The sequence below is a fragment of the Dendrobates tinctorius genome, unplaced genomic scaffold (assembly GCF_039654945.1).
Source record: "Dendrobates tinctorius isolate UK_male_01 unplaced genomic scaffold, ASM3965494v1 ptg000200l, whole genome shotgun sequence".
Taxonomy (NCBI): Eukaryota; Metazoa; Chordata; class Amphibia; order Anura; family Dendrobatidae; genus Dendrobates; species Dendrobates tinctorius.
The window spans coordinates 1,777,374-1,795,652 of NW_027361867.1; the positions used below are offsets into that span (position 1 = coordinate 1,777,374).

At 47.3% G+C, this 18,279-nt stretch overlaps 1 pseudogene; it reads left to right on the forward strand.

Moving 5' to 3' along the window:
- LOC141056819 (uncharacterized) overlaps nucleotides 1–17,725 on the forward strand; it is a 49,792-nt pseudogene extending 32,067 nt beyond the window's left edge.
- The last annotated feature ends 554 nt before the right edge of the window (nucleotides 17,726–18,279 follow it).

Genomic DNA, 18,279 nt, shown 5'->3' on the forward strand with positions numbered 1-18,279 from the left:
TCTTGGGCCAAGTTGCATCCGTGTGCCTTCTTCTCCAAGAAGCTGTCGCCTGCGGAGCGTAATTATGATATTGGCAACAGGGAACTATTGGCCATCAAATTGGCATTTGAGGAGTGGCGACACTTCTTGGAGGGGGCTGTTCATCAGATTACTGTGATAACCGACCATAAGAATTTGCTTTATTTAGAATCTGCTAAGCGCCTGTCCTCCAGACAGGCTCGCTGGGCATTATTCTTCACCCGGTTCAACTTCATTGTTACCTATCGACCTGGGTCGAAGAATGTTAAGGCAGACGCTTTATCGAGGTGTTTTCCTGGTGGAGAGTTATGTGAAGAGCCGGTGCCTATTCTCCAAAAGGGTGTGGTGGTATCTGCCATCACGACAGAGATTGAGGCAGAGATTGCGGAGGCTCAGGAGGTGGTACCGCCGGGGTTGCCTGCTAATACATCTTTTGTGCCGCTACATCTACGCTCTAGAGTGTTGGGCGAACATCACGACACTGTACTGGCAGGTCATCCAGGGGTTAAGAGCACTCTGGAACTGGTATCGCGTCGTTTTTGGTGGCCTAAAATCCGGCAGGATGTGGCCTCATATGTGGCTGCCTGTACCACGTGCGCACGGGCCAAGACTCCTCGTTCCCGTCCCGCTGGTAACTTGCAGCCTCTCGGGGTGCCCAGTAAGCCATGGACTGAGATTTCCATGGATTTTATTACTGACTTGCCCGCCTCGGCAGGGAACTCGGTCATTTTGGTAATTGTTGATAGGTTCTCCAAAATGTCACATTTCGTTGCTTTACCGTCTTTGCCCAATGCTAAGACTCTTGCTCAGATATTAATTCGCGAGGTGGTCAGACTTCATGGTGTCCCGTCTGACATTGTGTCTGATTGAGGTACGCAGTTCGTGGCAAAGTTTTGGAGAGCTTTTTGTTCTCGCCTTGGAATCAAATTATCTCATTCATCGGCTTTCCACCCTCAGTCGAATGGACAGACTGAGTGGATGAACCAAAACCTGGAGCAATACTTGCGCTGCTTTATTTCCGACAATCAGGAAGAGTGGTCAGCGTTTCTTCCTCTGGCAGAATTCGCAATAAACAACCATTGCCAGGAATCGTCTGGGGAATCTCCTTTTTTTTGTGTGTATGGTCAACATCCTCAATTTTGCACCTTGCGTCAGGGGTGCTCAGTTGGCGTCCCTGAGGAGGACCAGTTGGGAGCTCAATTGTCGTCTGTTTGGAGGAGAGTCAAGCAGCGCTTGTTGAAGGTGGGTTCCAGGTACAAACGGGTGGCTGACTGCAGACGTGTGCCAGGTCCGGACCTGTGTGTGGGTGATTGGGTGTGGTTATCTACTAGGAACATTAAGCTCAAGATACCGTCACTTAAGTTGGGTCCCAGGTTCATTGGCCCATTTAGAATCTCCGCAGTGATCAACCCCGTGGCATTTCGTTTGGAGTTGCCGGCTGTGTATAAGATTCATAATGTATTTCACAAAGCATTGCTAAAGAAGGTCGTGGGTTTGGTGGATGGTTCCCCCGGGCCACCACCTCCTGTCTTGGTGGATGGCGCGTTGGAATTTGAGGTGTCCAAAGTGGTGGACTATAGGGTTGTGCGTCGCACTCTACAGTACCTGGTCCACTGGCGTGGCTATGGTCCTGAGGAGAGGACATGGGTGCCGGCCTCTGACATTCATGCTGATCGACTGGTTACTATGTTCCATCGTCGCCATCCGGACAAGCCAGGTCCTCGACATGGTGAGGTTCTGGAGGTCCCTCGTAGAAGGCGGGGTACTGTCATGTCGGACACTCTTCACACCAGGGTGTCCGGCAGACAGCGGTAATACCCTGTTGGGTATTCTGTTCCAGTCGGGATAGGGTTAACCAGGTTGTCATGCTGGCTGAGGGCTGGGCCACGCCCTTGGTCTTTAAATAGTTCGTCCTGACTATGGGCGTCGCCGACTATAGCTTTTGCCTAGTGCTAGCAATACCGGTCAGCAGTGGTGGTGTTGGAGCGTCTGATATCTGGTGCAGTATATCCCTCAGTGGTTCTTTCTCCAATCTGTTATATATATATATGGTTGCCCTTGCACATTATTGTATTCCCTTGTGTATTAACTGTGTGGTGTTTCTTTTACCCCTGTCCATACGTATTTGTGGGGTCTGGTGTCTGGTCCCCTCACTGGGTGGAGGGAGGTGGGTTCAGCTTAGGGCTGGACAGGAGACAGGGACAGGGTGGAGGCTCAGACAGGCACCCCTTCAGTGTAAACCCTGGGTAGAGGGACAGACAGGGTTCCCCTAGTCTGAGGGACATCGCAGGGGTCCCGGGGTTTTTGCCTAAAGTAACCTAGGCATACCTTGACACCTATGATGTGTAGACGACTGTGAAGGTCTTGTGCTCAGTCTTGTTTTATCCCCCAGTATTATATGTTTTATACTTGTGTAATAAGAACGGTGGGGATGGCAGGATTAGAGCTGATCATAGATGGGACTTCTCCATCTGTCTGTGACTCTTACAATATTTGTTTCAGGGTGAAGATCTGACTCATATTAATACTACAGAGACATATGTGAGGGGTGATGAGTGGTGTAAAGAGGAGATTCCTACATATGACTACCCAGGTGAGTAGTAACCACTGAATGCAGAGAAGTCGCAGATTCCTCTCAGTCACCTGCTGTGGCTACTATATCGGTGGTGTAGTCCGGCCGTATTACCATGATCACCATTTTGCCTCTAGACCACAACATTTTCCTCCACCCAAAACTGTTCAAATGACTTTGGGTATTGAAAGCCCTTTTCTATAGAACTTACAACCTGGTAGATCCACCTACTCCCTGGAAGTCAAATGACAGCGTACGTAGAATGTGCTGACAAGATACAAAATCACTTGAAGAAAAATATCATGATGGCCCATAAGAGAAAGCGGAGGGTAATGATGCTGTTGGCTTCCTAGATCCCTGAGATCTTATCGGATGAATCTTCTCTCCCTTCTGTGCTGCTGAATGTCTCATGGTCCCTTCAAGACCAGGTCCAGTCTTTCTAGTCAAACTTTGCTTTTATCAGCGACAACATTAAATTTGCAGTGAGGCCAAGTGTGAATTTCTGTATAATAACTAATTTCCCTTTATCCTCACGTTTCAATTAAACTACCGTAATTTTCGGACTATAAGATGCTTGAAGAAAATGGGAGGTGTGTCTTATTATCCGGATGTACCGGCTCTGGCTGTGGTGGCGAGGCGGGGGAACGGTATCGGCGGAGCAGCGGATCACAGGAAGCTAGAGCAGGTGGCTGTGGCTAACTCCTGTTCCCGCTGCTAAAGAGAAATGAATATTCACTGCATTCCACGCCAATGGGCTTTAAGGGCAATGAATATTAATTGCTCTTTAATAATAGTATCTTGATCTGATTACCCCCCAACCCCGGTCTTGGTATGCAAGGCCCCATCCTTATAATTGGCCCACACCCCCATCCCCATCCTGGTATGCATGGCCCCATCAGAAAACATTAAAAAAACAAATCATTACACTTACCTACCCCGCGCTCCCTCGCAGCATCCTGCTCCGGTGCCAGCAACTGCTATATGCTTGTAATCAGCGCATGGCAGGGACGTCACGCGCTGCTCATAAGCAGAGCACAGATGCCAGGACTGTGCACTCAAAGGGAAGTGAGTATTCATTGTTCTTCAGTGTCAGCCGCCAGCTTCCTGCTGCTACTGGCGGTCACGTGTGCCGCTACTTAAGAGAAATATTCATGAATACTCACTGTTCTCAGCGCTGCTTACAAGCATAAAGCATTTGCTGGCACTGGAGCAGGACGCTGCGAGGGAGCGCGGGGTAGGTAAGTGTAATGGTTTGTTTTTTTAATGTTTTCTGATGGGGCCATGCATACCAGGATAGGAATGGGGGTGGGGGCCACTTATAAGTATGGGGCCCTGCATACCAGGACGAGATGGGGCTGTAGGTTACCAGCAGGTGCGTTGGATGCAGTGACGAGCAGGAGGCAGAGCAAGTGTTAACGGGTGTCTTTATATAACCAAAGAAAAAGATAACAAGGCTTTCTCCACGCAGGGAGTTAATATATACAAGATGCACAGAAGTATTGCGTGGACAAATACGTAGGGTTCAACTTATCAGACTCATCTGGAAGGAGGTGGTTGGAAGATCCCACGATGGCGCCGCAGACAGCGCGTCACATTGAGGAAGCGGTCCTGGATGTACCGGAGGCACTGTCTTTTAGCGGTGAAGAAGAGTCTGGGACTTTTTGGTGGGCTGCTGTAGGTCCGGGTACCGGTGGCTGTTGTTTCAACGGATGAGGCGGAGAGTTCCGGTATCAAGGCAGCAGCCGCGGCTGTAAAGTCAAAGTCTCCGACAGGAGCCGTGCACTGTCAGCTGTCAAGCGTTGCACAGTACGTTCAGCGCTTCCTGCCTGTGGTCGCGTAGGGTCAACGTCCCGCAGCAGTAAGCGGTCACTGGTGCTGTTGATGGATGTTGGGGGTGCGCACTCAAGCGCAGTCTGCCGTCAGTAGTGTTACCCACAGGTAGGGAGCAAACCTTCCCTGCACCTCCTGTCTTCCGGCTAGAGACCCCAGGTTCCCGCGCACCCCCCTTTTTATATCAGACCCGCCCTTTGCAGCAAAGGTCACAGGTCTGTCCCGCTCAGGTTCTCTGTCCCCCTTCAACACTAGTGGCAATCCCAATGGTACCGGCCCAGAGACACTGTTGCCTTTATTGTTCCGGTCCTTCCTCCTACATCCCCCCACTCTTTTTGCTCGCCATTCTACGGGTGAAGATTTGCGGAGAGCGTTAGAAAACTTTTACCTTCTCTGGATTCGCTTCTGCCATACGAATTGGTCTTGCTCATAACGTTCGGGGGGGTTTGCCAGCTGTTGACCATTCGGAGCGTCGTAAGCTGGGAAGAGTAGTGGAGCTCTCTGGAGAGGTGGAATCTGGCTGTATGATGGGGGATCCAGAGATGTACTCTTCTGGAGGGCCGTCGCTTGGTGTGAGGACGTTCTCTTCCTCTTTTTCTTCTAGAACTGCTGGAGTCGGCTCCAGGGCCTCGGGAATCTCCTCTGGTCAAATTGGGTCTCTAGACTTCGTAAACAGGGTCTCTGGATTTCGTAAACAGTTCCCTCAGAACTGACTCGTCACTTCCGATAAGGTTCCTTCTCCCAACGGTGTTCCAGTTTGTTTTGAGGACGTTTCTCTCTCACCAGTACTCGATCTCCTACTTGAAGCTCAGCTGCCTGGCAAGGGGCCTGACTGAGTGTTCTAGCTCTTGTTTGCACCAGCCGATGCAGTGTCTGTAAACAATGCCGGTGATCTAGGACCAAGAAGAGACCCCCTCTCCTGGGCTGGATATTTTTCTTCAGGATCCAGTTCCAGCTCGCTGATCTCTTTTCCTTCACGACTGAACAGCAGGGTGTAGCCAGTAACTCGATGTACACAATTATTGTACACCCAAACCAGTTCGGAGACATATTCAGGCCAACAGGCTTTTCGGTCTTCCTCTAGGGTTCGAAGCATTTGAATCAGAGTCCGATTGAATCTCTCACAAGCTGCGGGTGGTACGGAGTGGTCTGAGACATGTCGATGCCATACAGGTGATGCAACTGCTCCATTACCTTCCCCAAGAAGCAGACACCTCGATCCGAATGAATCCGTTTGTGACAGCCGTAGATCTGAATAAAATTCTTACAGATGGAGTAAGCGCCGGACTCTGCGGTTTGGTCACGAGTGGGAGTCACCACGGCAAACTGTGTGAAGTGGTCACCCTGGTGAACTGGGCCAATGGTGTGATAATCTATCATCAGGAGTTCCAGGGGGCAGATGTCGCTATGGTTTGGACGGGAGCCCTTTGCTCAGGCGGCTTCGCCAGTTCACACTGCCGGCATTTCCTGCAGGCCTTCTTAACCTCTGTCTGCAGTCGAGGGTGGTAGATGAATCATTGTAACCACCGGAAAGTTTTCTCCGGGCCAAAATGTGTTCCTCCTTCATGTGCTTCACGGGCAATTTCAGGAAGTAGGGTTTCAGGTGTTACTGCTTGCCATGTGGCAGCCAGCTCCGTCTGGAGCTGTATCTTCCGATATAATAGTATCAGGATCCTGTCAGCGCCGGCGGACTGCTGCGGCTGAACAGGATAACTCACCCAGACTACGGGGGGACCCGGGGTCCAATACTGCAGGGAAAATTCTGACACCAGGACCTGCGACACTGAAAGTAGTTTAGCAGCACCAGGACCTACGATCATGTGACCACAGGGGGCGTGGCTTAGCGTCCTGCTGCTGGAGATGGCAATAGAGTTCTATAACAGGAATCCTGGAGTACAGGCTAGGGAAACTCAGATCAGACAAACGGAGGGTCATTCACAGAGGGGGCGGCGTGGTACCAGGGGGACAAGCAGAGAATAGTCAAAACGTAAGCAATGAATCATGCACAGAGATGGCAACGCAGTACAAGGGGGGAGTCAGAAAATAGTCAGGTCCAAAGCAAAAGAGTCATACACGGGAATATCAGAGCAGTACAAAAGGAACAGGCAGAACTCGTAACAGGGACAGAACCGGATCAAAACCAAGCAAGCACAAAGTATCACAGTCACAAAGCACACTAGGGTCACACACTCAGCCAAGGGTCTGAGTATAAGCGACAAGGAGTGAGCCCACAATGAGGCTATAAAAAGCCTCCCAGAGTCTGAGTGAGGCTGTCCAGATTAACCTCTGAACTACCTGATCACACAAACAGCAGATCATGACAAATAGCCCATTCTTCATCTGTGGGCACTCCCACTGGCGAAGGATCCAGAGGGTTCCGGGGGACAGAGCGCCCCTCTGGGCCGTACTGGGAAATCTTCCTTGATTTACACACCGTCGTAGTAGGGTGAGCTCCGTATTTTTCTGCTGTAACTGAACCCATTCATCCCTAGATTGACCCAAAATGCCTTCCGTTGTCTTTGCTCACAGCTGTTCCTGCGTCGCCACTACAGTCTTGGCGGGCTCCATGAAACATGGAATCTCTTCATTTTCCAACTCCTCATCTCTGCTCAGTCCGAGGGCAGCATGGCGGATCCTGGAAAGAAAGTCGGCATGGCTGTTCTCCACTCCTCTCTTGTAGGCGATTTTATACCTAAATTGGCCATTCTGGCCACCCATCACTGTTCTCATGCCCATAATTTGGCATTTTCTAGATGTGCCAACGGGTTGAAGTCCATGCGTACTATGACTTAGACAAATATTCCGCAAACCTCTCCATCATAGCCCACACCAACGCGAGCAGCTCCAACTTAAAGGAGCTGTAGTTGTCAGGATTATGTTCAGAATCGTGAAGGGACCGACTAGCGTATGCGATCACCCTCTCTCTTCCGCCCTGCGCCTGAGACACAGCTCCCTGTCCGTGCAAACTCCCGTCAGTGTGGAGAATAAACGGTTGAGTAAAATCCGCGTAAGCCAAGACAGGGGCCTTGGTTAATGCCTTCTTGAGATCTTGAAAGTCTTCTCTTGCGGTTCTTGCCAGTGGATCTTCCAACTCTTTGCACTGGACAGCGCCCCTTTCAATAAATCCAGCAGTGGCTGGGCTCAGTGGGCAAAGTTCTTCACAAATCGACGGTAGTATTCTGTCAAGCCAAAGAATGCATGAACATCCTTCACCATTTCTGGAGTAGGCCAGTCCTGTATGACTGCGATCTTTTCCCGTGATGGCCTCACGCCTTCTGCTGAGACTACATGCCCCAAGTACTCAATCTGGGTACGAAATAGATGGCATTTCTGCGGCTTTACTTTTAATCCGTGTTTCTGGAGACGACTGAGTATCTGCTCTCTGCGTCATAGATGCTCTTCAAATGAAGCCGCATACACAATGATGTCGTCCAGGTAGATCAAGGTGGCTTCAAAGTTCAGGTCGCCCAGGCATCTCTTCATCAGCCGTTGGAAAGTCCCGGGGGCATTGGCCAAGCCGAAGGGCATCCGATTGAACTGAAATAACCCCATGGGTAGTATGAAAGCTGTCTTCGCCCGATCCTGATCTGGCATGGGCACCTGCCAGTATCCGCTGGCCAGGTCGAGCGTGGAGAATTACTTTGCTCTTCCTAGAGCAGACAGGGACTCTTTAATGCAGGGAAGCGGATACGAATCCCTTATGGTACAGGCATTAAGCTTCCGATAATCCACACAGAAATGCAGAGTGCTGTCCTTTTTCCTCACCAGAAAGATTGGAGCTGCCCATGAGCTTTGACTCTCTCGGTTGACAACCTTTTGCAACATCTGTCCCAACATCGTCTTCACCTCCTGATACAGTTGTGGGGGAATTTGCTGGTAACGTTCCCCAATGGGTGCGGAGTCTCCAGTTGGAATTTCGTGAGTAATGGCCATGGTACAACCGAAATCATCCTCATGACGGGCAAACACCTCTCTATATCGTCCCAAGAAGTTTTTTACTTGCTGCACCTGAGACGGAGTGAGCTCTGAGAGCTCGGCCCGCATCTGCTCCAGGATTACTTGCCCCTCTAGGGTAGGTTCCGGCTCTGTAGCCATGGTTGAAATCACTGTCACTGTCCAGGAGTCCCCCCAACAAGCTTCCAGTTGCAGTATCTGGGAGAGCAGAATGTCTTTAGGCAAACCCATTTCCTTGGCCACTTCACTTCGGGGCCACAAGGTGATATCTCGATCTTCTAGGTTTACACACCGAATGGGAACAGCCCCGCCTTTTACTGTAGCCAAAGAGCAGGCTAACAAGAATCCCGAGGGTAACTGCTCCGAGAAAGAAGGCTCGATCTGTATCTCCACCCCTTCCAAGGGAATGCGACCCCGGACAGGCAGAGAGATTAATGTTTGTCTGGGTAGTAACACGAGCTTCACTGACGAGGGTGCAATCACTTTCCCCAGCACTTCTCCCTCTCGGCACGACTTCTGGGCTTGGGCTACCCGCACCAGCTGTTGGATGATTTTCCTCTGAGGGGGGTGTGGGAGCTCCATTGCTTCAGGATTTTTTGGGAGGGCTCATTGAAAAGGAGACTTCCGAACTCTTTTAGCACATTCATCCCTAACGTGACTGTATGTTCATGGCTCTCCTCCCCTTGAGTCAGCACCACACCCCTCCATCCTAGGTCTTTGCCACAGAGAGAAACCTGCATCCAAGCTACCCCTGCAACCGGGATTGGCAACTGATTGGCAACCATCAATTTTATCACGGTTCCCCATTCAGGTCTCATAGCTTCAGGGAAGTGTTGCCGGAAATAGGCCTCAGGCATGGTGGTCACTTGGGACCCTGTATCCACCAAACATTGCACAGCACGCCCCTCGAATCCTGCCCAGATCAACGGGCACGTAGACACTAAATTTGTGGGACTTCCACTACTCCCCCGTATCTGTTCTGGCTCCAAGCGGAGTCCCCCCGGCTCAGAGCCCTCTAGTTTAACGGGCGGCGAGGTTGGTTTCTTCCTCGCCTTGGACATTTGTCCTGTTTCCCCATATTCATAACAGGTGAGGGGTCGCTGTTGTTGGTACATTCTGGAATCATGGCAGGGCTCTGCCCCAGAGCGAGTCACAGCAGCTTCAGCCTTTTTCTTAACTTCCGCCAACTCTCCTTTTATGTCCTGCAGTTCTTTTCTCATCTCTTCAACCCATTGGGGCTTGGCCACCGCACTCACAGATGTTTTAGTGCACTGAGCCTTCCCCACTGGGACTGCCACCCCTGCTTCTGCTCCCGTGTGCACGCCTCACTCCCTATTTTGGAAAACGTCTGGCGAAGATTCACCCGTACGCGCTCCCACAAGGCCTGCTTCGTCAGGGTATCCCGCAGTCCAGTCACTAAGAGGTCTCGCAAAGTTACGTCTATGGGGCCCACTCCCACACTGTTCTTTCTAACAGTGGCAGTATTAAGTTCTTGCAGAGCATTCATATGTTGGGTCACTGTTTCACCTTCCCTCTGCATACGGCTGAATAGGTGAGTCCTCAGTTCCTCTACATCAGTCGGGTCCCCATGAGTCTCCTCTAGGAGCTGCAGAACTTTGCCGAAGGTATCGTGTTACCTAGGGGTCCGTAACATTACCGAGTTTCGGGCTTCCCCATCTAAGGTCATAATGGCCACCTCAGCCTCTAAAGCAGGGGTCATCGGGTGCATTCTCATCATGGCCCGTATCCGCTTGGTCCAGCTCCGCAGCATGGTGTTACTACCGGTGTACTTTGGCAGATTATTCAGTATGGCCACCAATGATATGCTAGACCTTGGGCTGTCCCCAACTCCTTGGTCTGCCACCACCATGCTGATAGACTGCATCCTGCCAACTACACCAATTGTAGGTTACTAGCAGGTGCGTTGGATGCAGTGACTAGCAGGGGGCAGAGCAAGTGTTAACGGGTGTCTTTTTATAACCAGAGAAAAAGATAACGCTTTCTCCATGCAGGGAGTTAATATATACAAGATGCACAGAAGTATTGCGCAGACAAATATGTGGAAGTTCAATATTATGCAGTGACAGCTTGACTTCAGCTGTCAACAATGATAACAACAAAAAAAGAATTGCTAACGGCGGGAAAGGAAAAAACGTAGGGTTCAACTTATCAGACTCTGTCATCCGAAGGGAGGTGGTTGGAAGATTCCACGATGGCCCCGCAGATGGCGCGTTACTTTGAGGAAGCGATCCTGGATGTACCGGAGGCACTGTCTCTTAGCGGTGAAGAAGAGTCCGGGACCTTTTGGTGGGCTGCTCTATGTCCGGGTATCGGTGGCTGTTGTTTCAGCGGATGAGGCGGAAGGTTCTGGTATTAAGGCCGTAGCCGTGGATGTAAAGTCAAAGTCTCCGACAGGAGCCATGCACTCTACACTGTTTGCTGTCAAGCGTTGCAGAGTACGGTCAGCCCTTCCTGCCTGCGGTTGCGTAGGGTCGGTGTCCGGCAGCGGTAAGCAGTCACTGGTGCTGTTGCTGGATGGTGGGGGGGTGCGCACTCAAGCGCAGTCTGTCGTCAGTAGTGTTACCCGCAGGGAGGGAGCAAATCTTCCTCTGCTGCACCTCCTGTCTTCCCGCCAGAAGCCCCAGGTTCCGGCGCACCCCACTTTTTATATCAGACTCGACCTTTGAAACAGAGGTCACAGGTCTGTCCCGGTCAGGTTCTCCGTCCCCCTGCCACACCAGTGGCATACCCAATGGTTACGGCCCAGAGACACTTGCCTTCATTGTTCCGTTCCTTCCTCCTACAGGGCCATGCATACCAGGACAACATGGGACCATGCATACTAGGATAAGGATGGGGCCATGCTTACCAGGATAGGGATGATGGTACCATGCATACTAGGATGAGATAGGGCATCCTGCATACCAGGATAGGGATGGGACCATGCATACTAGGACAAGATGGGGATCCTGCATACCAGGATAGGGATGGGACCATGCATACTAGGACAAGATGGGGCCCTGCATACCAGGATAGAGATGGGACCATGCATACTAGGACGAGATGGGGCCCTACATACCAGGATAGGGATGATGGGGCCATGCATACTAGGACAAGATGGGGGCCAGGCATACCAGGATAGATATGAGGTGGAATGCATACTAGGACGAGATGGGGCCCTGCATACCAGGATGAGATGGGGCCCTGCATACCAGGACAAGATGGGGCCCTGCATACCAGGATAGGGATGATGGGGCCATGCATGCCAGGATGGGGGCCAATCATACGAGGATGGGGATGGGGCCATGCATACCAGGATAGTGATGGGGCCATGCATACCAAGATAGGGATGAGGGATCCATGCATGCCAGGATAGGGATGAGGTTGCCATGCATACCAGGGTAGGGATGAGGGGGACATTTGTATCAGGATGGGGGTGAAGGGACCATATATACCAGGATAGGGGATATTAAGTACAGAATTGACCACATTTTTTGCTTCAATTTGTTTTTCCTAATTTCCTCCTCTAAAACCTAGGTGTGTCTTATGGTCCAAAAAATATGGCAAGTGTGAGTTTCCCTTTAGCCTGAAATTTCAATTTCTTTTAAAACCAACTATTGCTATTTTAGAATTTTGGATAACTAGAGGAGGAAGACCTGTGAAGACTCAGACGTCAAGGTTAGATTTCAGAAAGGTAGATTTTAAGGGATTCAGAAAGAGAATTGGAGGGATCCAAGGGCTGGATATCCTTAAAGACAAAAATGTCCAGGAAGGATGGGAAATCTTGAAAAATGAATTTCTCAAAGCACAATTGTTAACAATTCCGAAAAGAGGGAAGAATAGGAAGCATTTAAGGAAACCAGGATGGATGAACACAGAACTTAAGCACATGCTAAAAAGGAAGAAAAAAATGTTTATAAAATGGAAAGAGGGAGGCATATCTAAAGAAGAATATAATGCTGTCTGCAGAACCTGCAGGGCACAAATCAGATTATCTAAAGCTGACAATGAATTGAGGCTTGCAAGAGATGTCAAAAGCAATAATAAAGGATTTTGGGGATATCAAAAATAAACAGATTGACCTGCGCTATAGGACTAAAGAAAATAAGCAATGATAAAAACCAAATAGAAAAACACCTGCTCTAAAACATACATGGATAAACTAATGGCATGTACAATATATATAACAGATCACTCACCAATAGAAGGCAGACCAATAGATGTGATGCACATTGGTGGCTGTGACTGCTGCTTTTTGATAGAGGTGAGAAAATGCACGATTCTATGATTCTAACTAACTTCAAGGAGGATTGTGATAATCTACAGGACAAACATTCCACCTGTGCCATGATATATCTCTAAACTGTGCGTGGCTGATGGCTGTAATATACATTTATTCACGCCTGCAGGAGATGTGTTGGCATGGCTCCAGCCCTGGTTTCATGGATTCACTCCACGTCATAAATTACATTATGTTTTCCAACCTAAGAAATTCAGATTACTGCACAATGTCTCCTGAAATGGAGGCACTAATACTTTCTCTAATCTTCTGGTCAGGACTCATAGTGGCTCCAATGGTCCACTATAAATGAGTGCAACTCCAGTTTAGTGTTCTCTCCTCATACATACGTTGTTGTTGGGGATGTAGCATATTTTTTTATTCTGTCTTTTTTTTTAACCTGTTCCTTCTGTATGATAGTTTGATTGTGGTGGGATCGGCCTTCCTGCCTAATGTGAGTCTATAACTTCTTGATAGTCTTGGAAAAAAATCTCTCCATTGCCTCTTCCAAATGCCTAAGATCTAAATATAAAAGGGATCCTGTCAGCAGGATTGTGCTCAGTAACCTACAGACACTATCAGGTCGGCGCCGTTATACTGATTACAATGATACCTGGTGATGAAATCCGTCTTGTGGTTGTTGTTTAATCTGTATTTGTAGTTTTCAGTTAATAAGATTCTCGTGCTCTGGGGCGGGGCTGTGGTGGCCCATGGGCGGGGCTTTATGTGGTGCGCTGATTACATATTCATCTGTATTGGCTTATGACAGGTCGCTGATCCCTCACTGACCTGCCCCCCATTTTTACATAATGCATATAATAGTATTGATATTATTGTTGATAATGCCTATAATATTGTGGCTATTGTGAGGCTTAGAAAAAAAAAATTACACATGACACTGACGGCGCCTGTCCAGTAGCCTCTATCTCTTACTTATAGATGGTACTGCGCTGACATTTTTCTGTATGTAATTTTTTTATGTAAAATAGGGGGCAGGTCACTGAAGGATCAATGTCATAAGCAAATACAGATTAATATGTACGCAGAGCACCACATAAGGCCCCACCCACAACGCAACCCACAGCCCCGCCCCAGAGCATGAGAATCTCATTAACTGAAAACTACAACTACAGATTAAACAATAACCAGCCCGCAGCTGCCCAGAAAAGGCACATCTATTAGATGCTCCAATTTCGATGCTTTGCCCGGCTCTTCTCACTTGCCCTGTAGTGGTGGCACGTGGAGTTCATATTTGTAGGGTTGATGTCACCTTTGTATTGTCAGGTGACATCAAGCCCATGGCTTAGTAATGGAAAGGTGTCTATTCATTACTAACCCCATAGTTACATGGTAAATAAACACACAGTCAGAATAAAGTATTTTATTAGAAATAAAACAAAACAGTTTTCCTTTTTCAAAAATAACAAACACAGTTATACTCAACTAACACCTAAGTGGTAAGAGCCGGGCAAAGCGCCCAGAATTGGCGCATCTAATAGATGTGCCTTTTCTGGGCAGCTGTGGGCTGCTATTTTTAGGCTGGGGGGGTCAGTATCCATGGCCCCTTACAAGCCTGAGAATACCAGCCCCCCAGTTGTCAGCTGTAGCATGGCTGGTTTTCAAAAATGGGGGACTCCACTCCGTTTTTTTAAATTATTTATTTAAATATTAAAAAAACAGTGTGAGGACCCCTCTGTTCTTGATAACCAGCCTTGCAGAAGTTGACAGCTGAGGGTTGCAGCCCCCAGTTGTGAGTTTTGCCAGACAGGTTATAGAAAATAAGGGGAACCCACGCCGTTTTTTTCATTCATTTATTTAGTTATAGTGCAGACGACGGGTGAGGAATACTCCAATCATCCGCTCCTGCTGTCACTGTTCTTAGCAGCAGGTGTAGGTTGATGGGAGTAATAGTCCCAAAAGCCCCCACCTGCTGTCATCATTCTGACTTTAATATAACGCTCATCATTCTCCCTGCCGGCAGATCAGGGGAGAATGATGAGAGCGTTTTCAGCACCCGCCGCAGGGGAACAGCACTTACTGTAGCGCTTCTTCCCTGCCGGCCGTCCATGTGGTACTGATGCTGCACAGGGTTGTCACACATGTGCCACAAGTATTATGCACATGGATCAGAAAAAACGGTACCGGAAATATCAGGATGTGTGAAACCGGCCTAATACACAGTTCTCTTTAAATGCCTAATATTTCTTCTTGAAACTTATCTGACAGAAAATATTGAAGCTTAGGCTAGTATAGATTGTGAAGTCTCCGAGCCCCATACTCTAATTACCCCAGAGAGGTTTCACCACTAGTTACTCATTTATTACTGATGGAGACTGTGGAGTTTGATCATTTCAGTAGTTCCTAATCAGGCCCCATTATTATTATCTGATGTGTGTCACTTTATGTGGTGGTAAGTTTGGAATTCTTCACAAAGGGTAATAGAAAACAAATGGATCTTACAAATTATTTTCCAGCTTCGCACTATACCCTACATACGGTTGTATACTACTGTCTGGGCACATGGCAGTGTTCAGAAGGGAAGGAGCGCCATTTAGCTATTTGAATGCAGATCTAGCTGGAATAGTTTGCAGACACAATGTATTGGGAGTATAATGAAAAAACAGTAACCAGCTCACCTGTCCCGGCTAATAGTGGTGCATGGAAGCTCGGATTTCAGTCAAGCCAAACGTGAGATACATCCAAAGAAAAAAAAGGGGGGTTTCCAGCTTCCAAATGTACAAAAAATGTATTAAAGGCATAAGAACAGAGATGAACGGACATGCCCCATAATGGCAGAAAGCAGAGCAACGCCTTTCAAACAATGTTCTTTTTCAAGCGCAAAAAGAACATATTGTATGAAACGCATTGCTCTGCTTTCCGCCATTATGGGGCATGTCCGTTTATCTCTGTTCTTATGCCTTTAATAAACTTTTTGTACATTTGGAAGCTGGAAACCCCCCTTTTTTTCTTTGAATGTATTGGGAGCACTGTTCATGGTCACCTGGCAGCTCAAAAGATGTCCACCATGAACATTCTCTGCTTTCCATATCCCAAGGATTGCCTTGCTCATCTAACACCATTACATGGATCTGGACTTACACTGGGACCCCTAGGCTTGGACCATGATGTTACCTGCTAGTCTGTGGTGTTCGATGGCAAGAAGAATAGTCAGGTAGCTGGGTCAGAACCAGAAGGACAGAATACAGAATCAGAAGACACAAGAGTAGTCAGTAAACGGGCCACGGTCACAACAGGAAGCAAATGCGCAAGCTGAGCACAGAGGACTGAACCAGAGGAGAACAACGCTGTATTTGGCAGATTCCGGCCATGTGCTTTGCGCTTTAGTAGGGTGTGGTACTTTCCAATTGGCTGAAGTAGGGAGCAGATTACTCCAGCTGGACAGCAGGAACAGATCCCAGATGAGATTGGACACACCATATACAGAAGCCCTAATATAACTAAATCACAGAAAACCAGAAGAGTAGAAATCCCCATAAAGTGATTCCATGTTATTAATTCACTGAGGGTTATAATCCTTAGGAGGAGTGAATATTTTGACTCCACAGCCACTTTCCGGAAATTAACACGCAGTGGATGTTGGAGAGTGAAAATTACACATTTGCCATTTTATTACCCAGCACATAGTGCCCAGATTGTGCTCCAGGAGACACACACCGCAAATTAAGTGGATTCTTCTCACTATAATATTGCTAAATACAGGGATCCTAAATGTTGTTTGCACACACTGCAAGACTCCGAAGTGAGAGCGGATTTTGCTGGATTGGTTTATAGAAACTCTGTTGCTTTTCAACAGCCTTTGAGCCACTAATAGTGTGGGAACCTCTGTATTTCCATTGACAGATGATGGACCTGAGTGGGGACTTGTTTTTTGTGAGATGAGAATAGGTATTATTTTCATCTACATAACATTGATTGGTTTCTTTTTATTTGATATTTGGGAGGCAGAATGAACAAACAGTTGAACACCACACACTACTGGTTCATCCAACAAGGTTTTCTATTAGACTGTGAACTGTCATTGTCTTGGTAAATAATTAAAGTTTTTTTTACATAGCTTGCCATTTTTATGGACAGTTTAAATAGAGACATTCAAAAATATAAAGCTCAAGGATATTTTATAAAAAAAATTGTTTTTTTGTCTTAGCAGATGACTGTACCAGGAGATCAGAGGGACAGCTGACATCTTCAACTTTTAAATCTGATGATCTTGAGATTCTACAAGATACAACTGAAGTGATTGCCATTACACCAGATATATCATCATCCATTCACAGCAAAGATCTGTCATCTGATCCTTTGAAACAGGTCCCATCTTCTGATTCATTACTGACTACTAAGGAAAATCAATGTCACCAAAGAGACATTAAAAAACAAACTGCTCCTAAAGCAAAGAAGCCATTTTCATGTTCAGAATGTGGGAAGTATTTTACATGGAAATCACATTTTGTTAACCACCAGAGAACTCACACAGGGGAGAAGCCTTTTTCCTGTTCAGAATGTGGGAAATGTTTTACATGGAAATCACATTTTGTTAACCACCAGAGAACCCACACAGAGGACAAGCCTTTTTCCTGTTCAGAATGTGGGAAGTATTTTACATGGAAATCGCGTTTTGTTACTCACCAGAGAACTCACACAGGGGAAAAGCCTTTTTCCTGTTCAGAATGTGGGAAATGTTTTGCACAGAAATCACATTTTGTTATCCACCAAAGAACTCACACAGGGGAGAAGCCTTTTTCCTGTTCAGAATGTGGGAAATGTTTTAACAATAAAACAGATTGCGTTAAGCACCAGAGAACTCACACAGGGGAGAAACCTTTTTCATGTTCAGAATGTGGGAAATGTTTTAGCAAGACATCAAATTGTGTTAAGCACCAGAGAACTCACACAGAGGAGAAGCCTTTTACATGTTAATGTGGGAAATGTTTTAACTAGAAAGCACTTCTTGATCACCATCAGAGCAGTCACACAGAGGAGAAACCTTTTTCATTTTCTTAATATGGGAAATATTTTACTTGGAAATCAGCTGTTAATAAACATCAGAGATGTCACATAGGGGAGAAGCCTTTTTTATGTTCATAGTGTTGGAATAGTTTTACCCAAAATTGAATTTTCTTAAATGGGTTGTCTCTTGTCATTCCTCATGTTTGCTGACAAAAGGATAAAACTAAACTTTATTAATTCCAAATGTAAAACTATACCCATAATTCACCCCCTGAAGCTTAGTCAGAAGATGACTAATAGAAAAAACATACCCCACTTCTCAGTATATCGGGTGAGGTGACGTATACACACTCATTCTCCAAGCCTCTCAATTCTACGGGTTTCATCGTCCTCACCAAAGTCGACTCATCAGGAGACTATTTAATATTGACCTATATTCGAACGAGACAAAAGGAAAAAAACCCTAAAATCATGTATTATCCGAAACAGTCAGAAAACTAGCCATATATTGGCAGATCCCAGACCTCAAACTATATACTTCGTAAGTTTATAAGCCCCTCCAGTGTCAGGAATAGATAGTATGAATTTGAATTTACCAATCGGCTGCAATGAAACAAACAGTGAAAAATATAAAGGGGTCTGAATACTTTCCATACCCGCT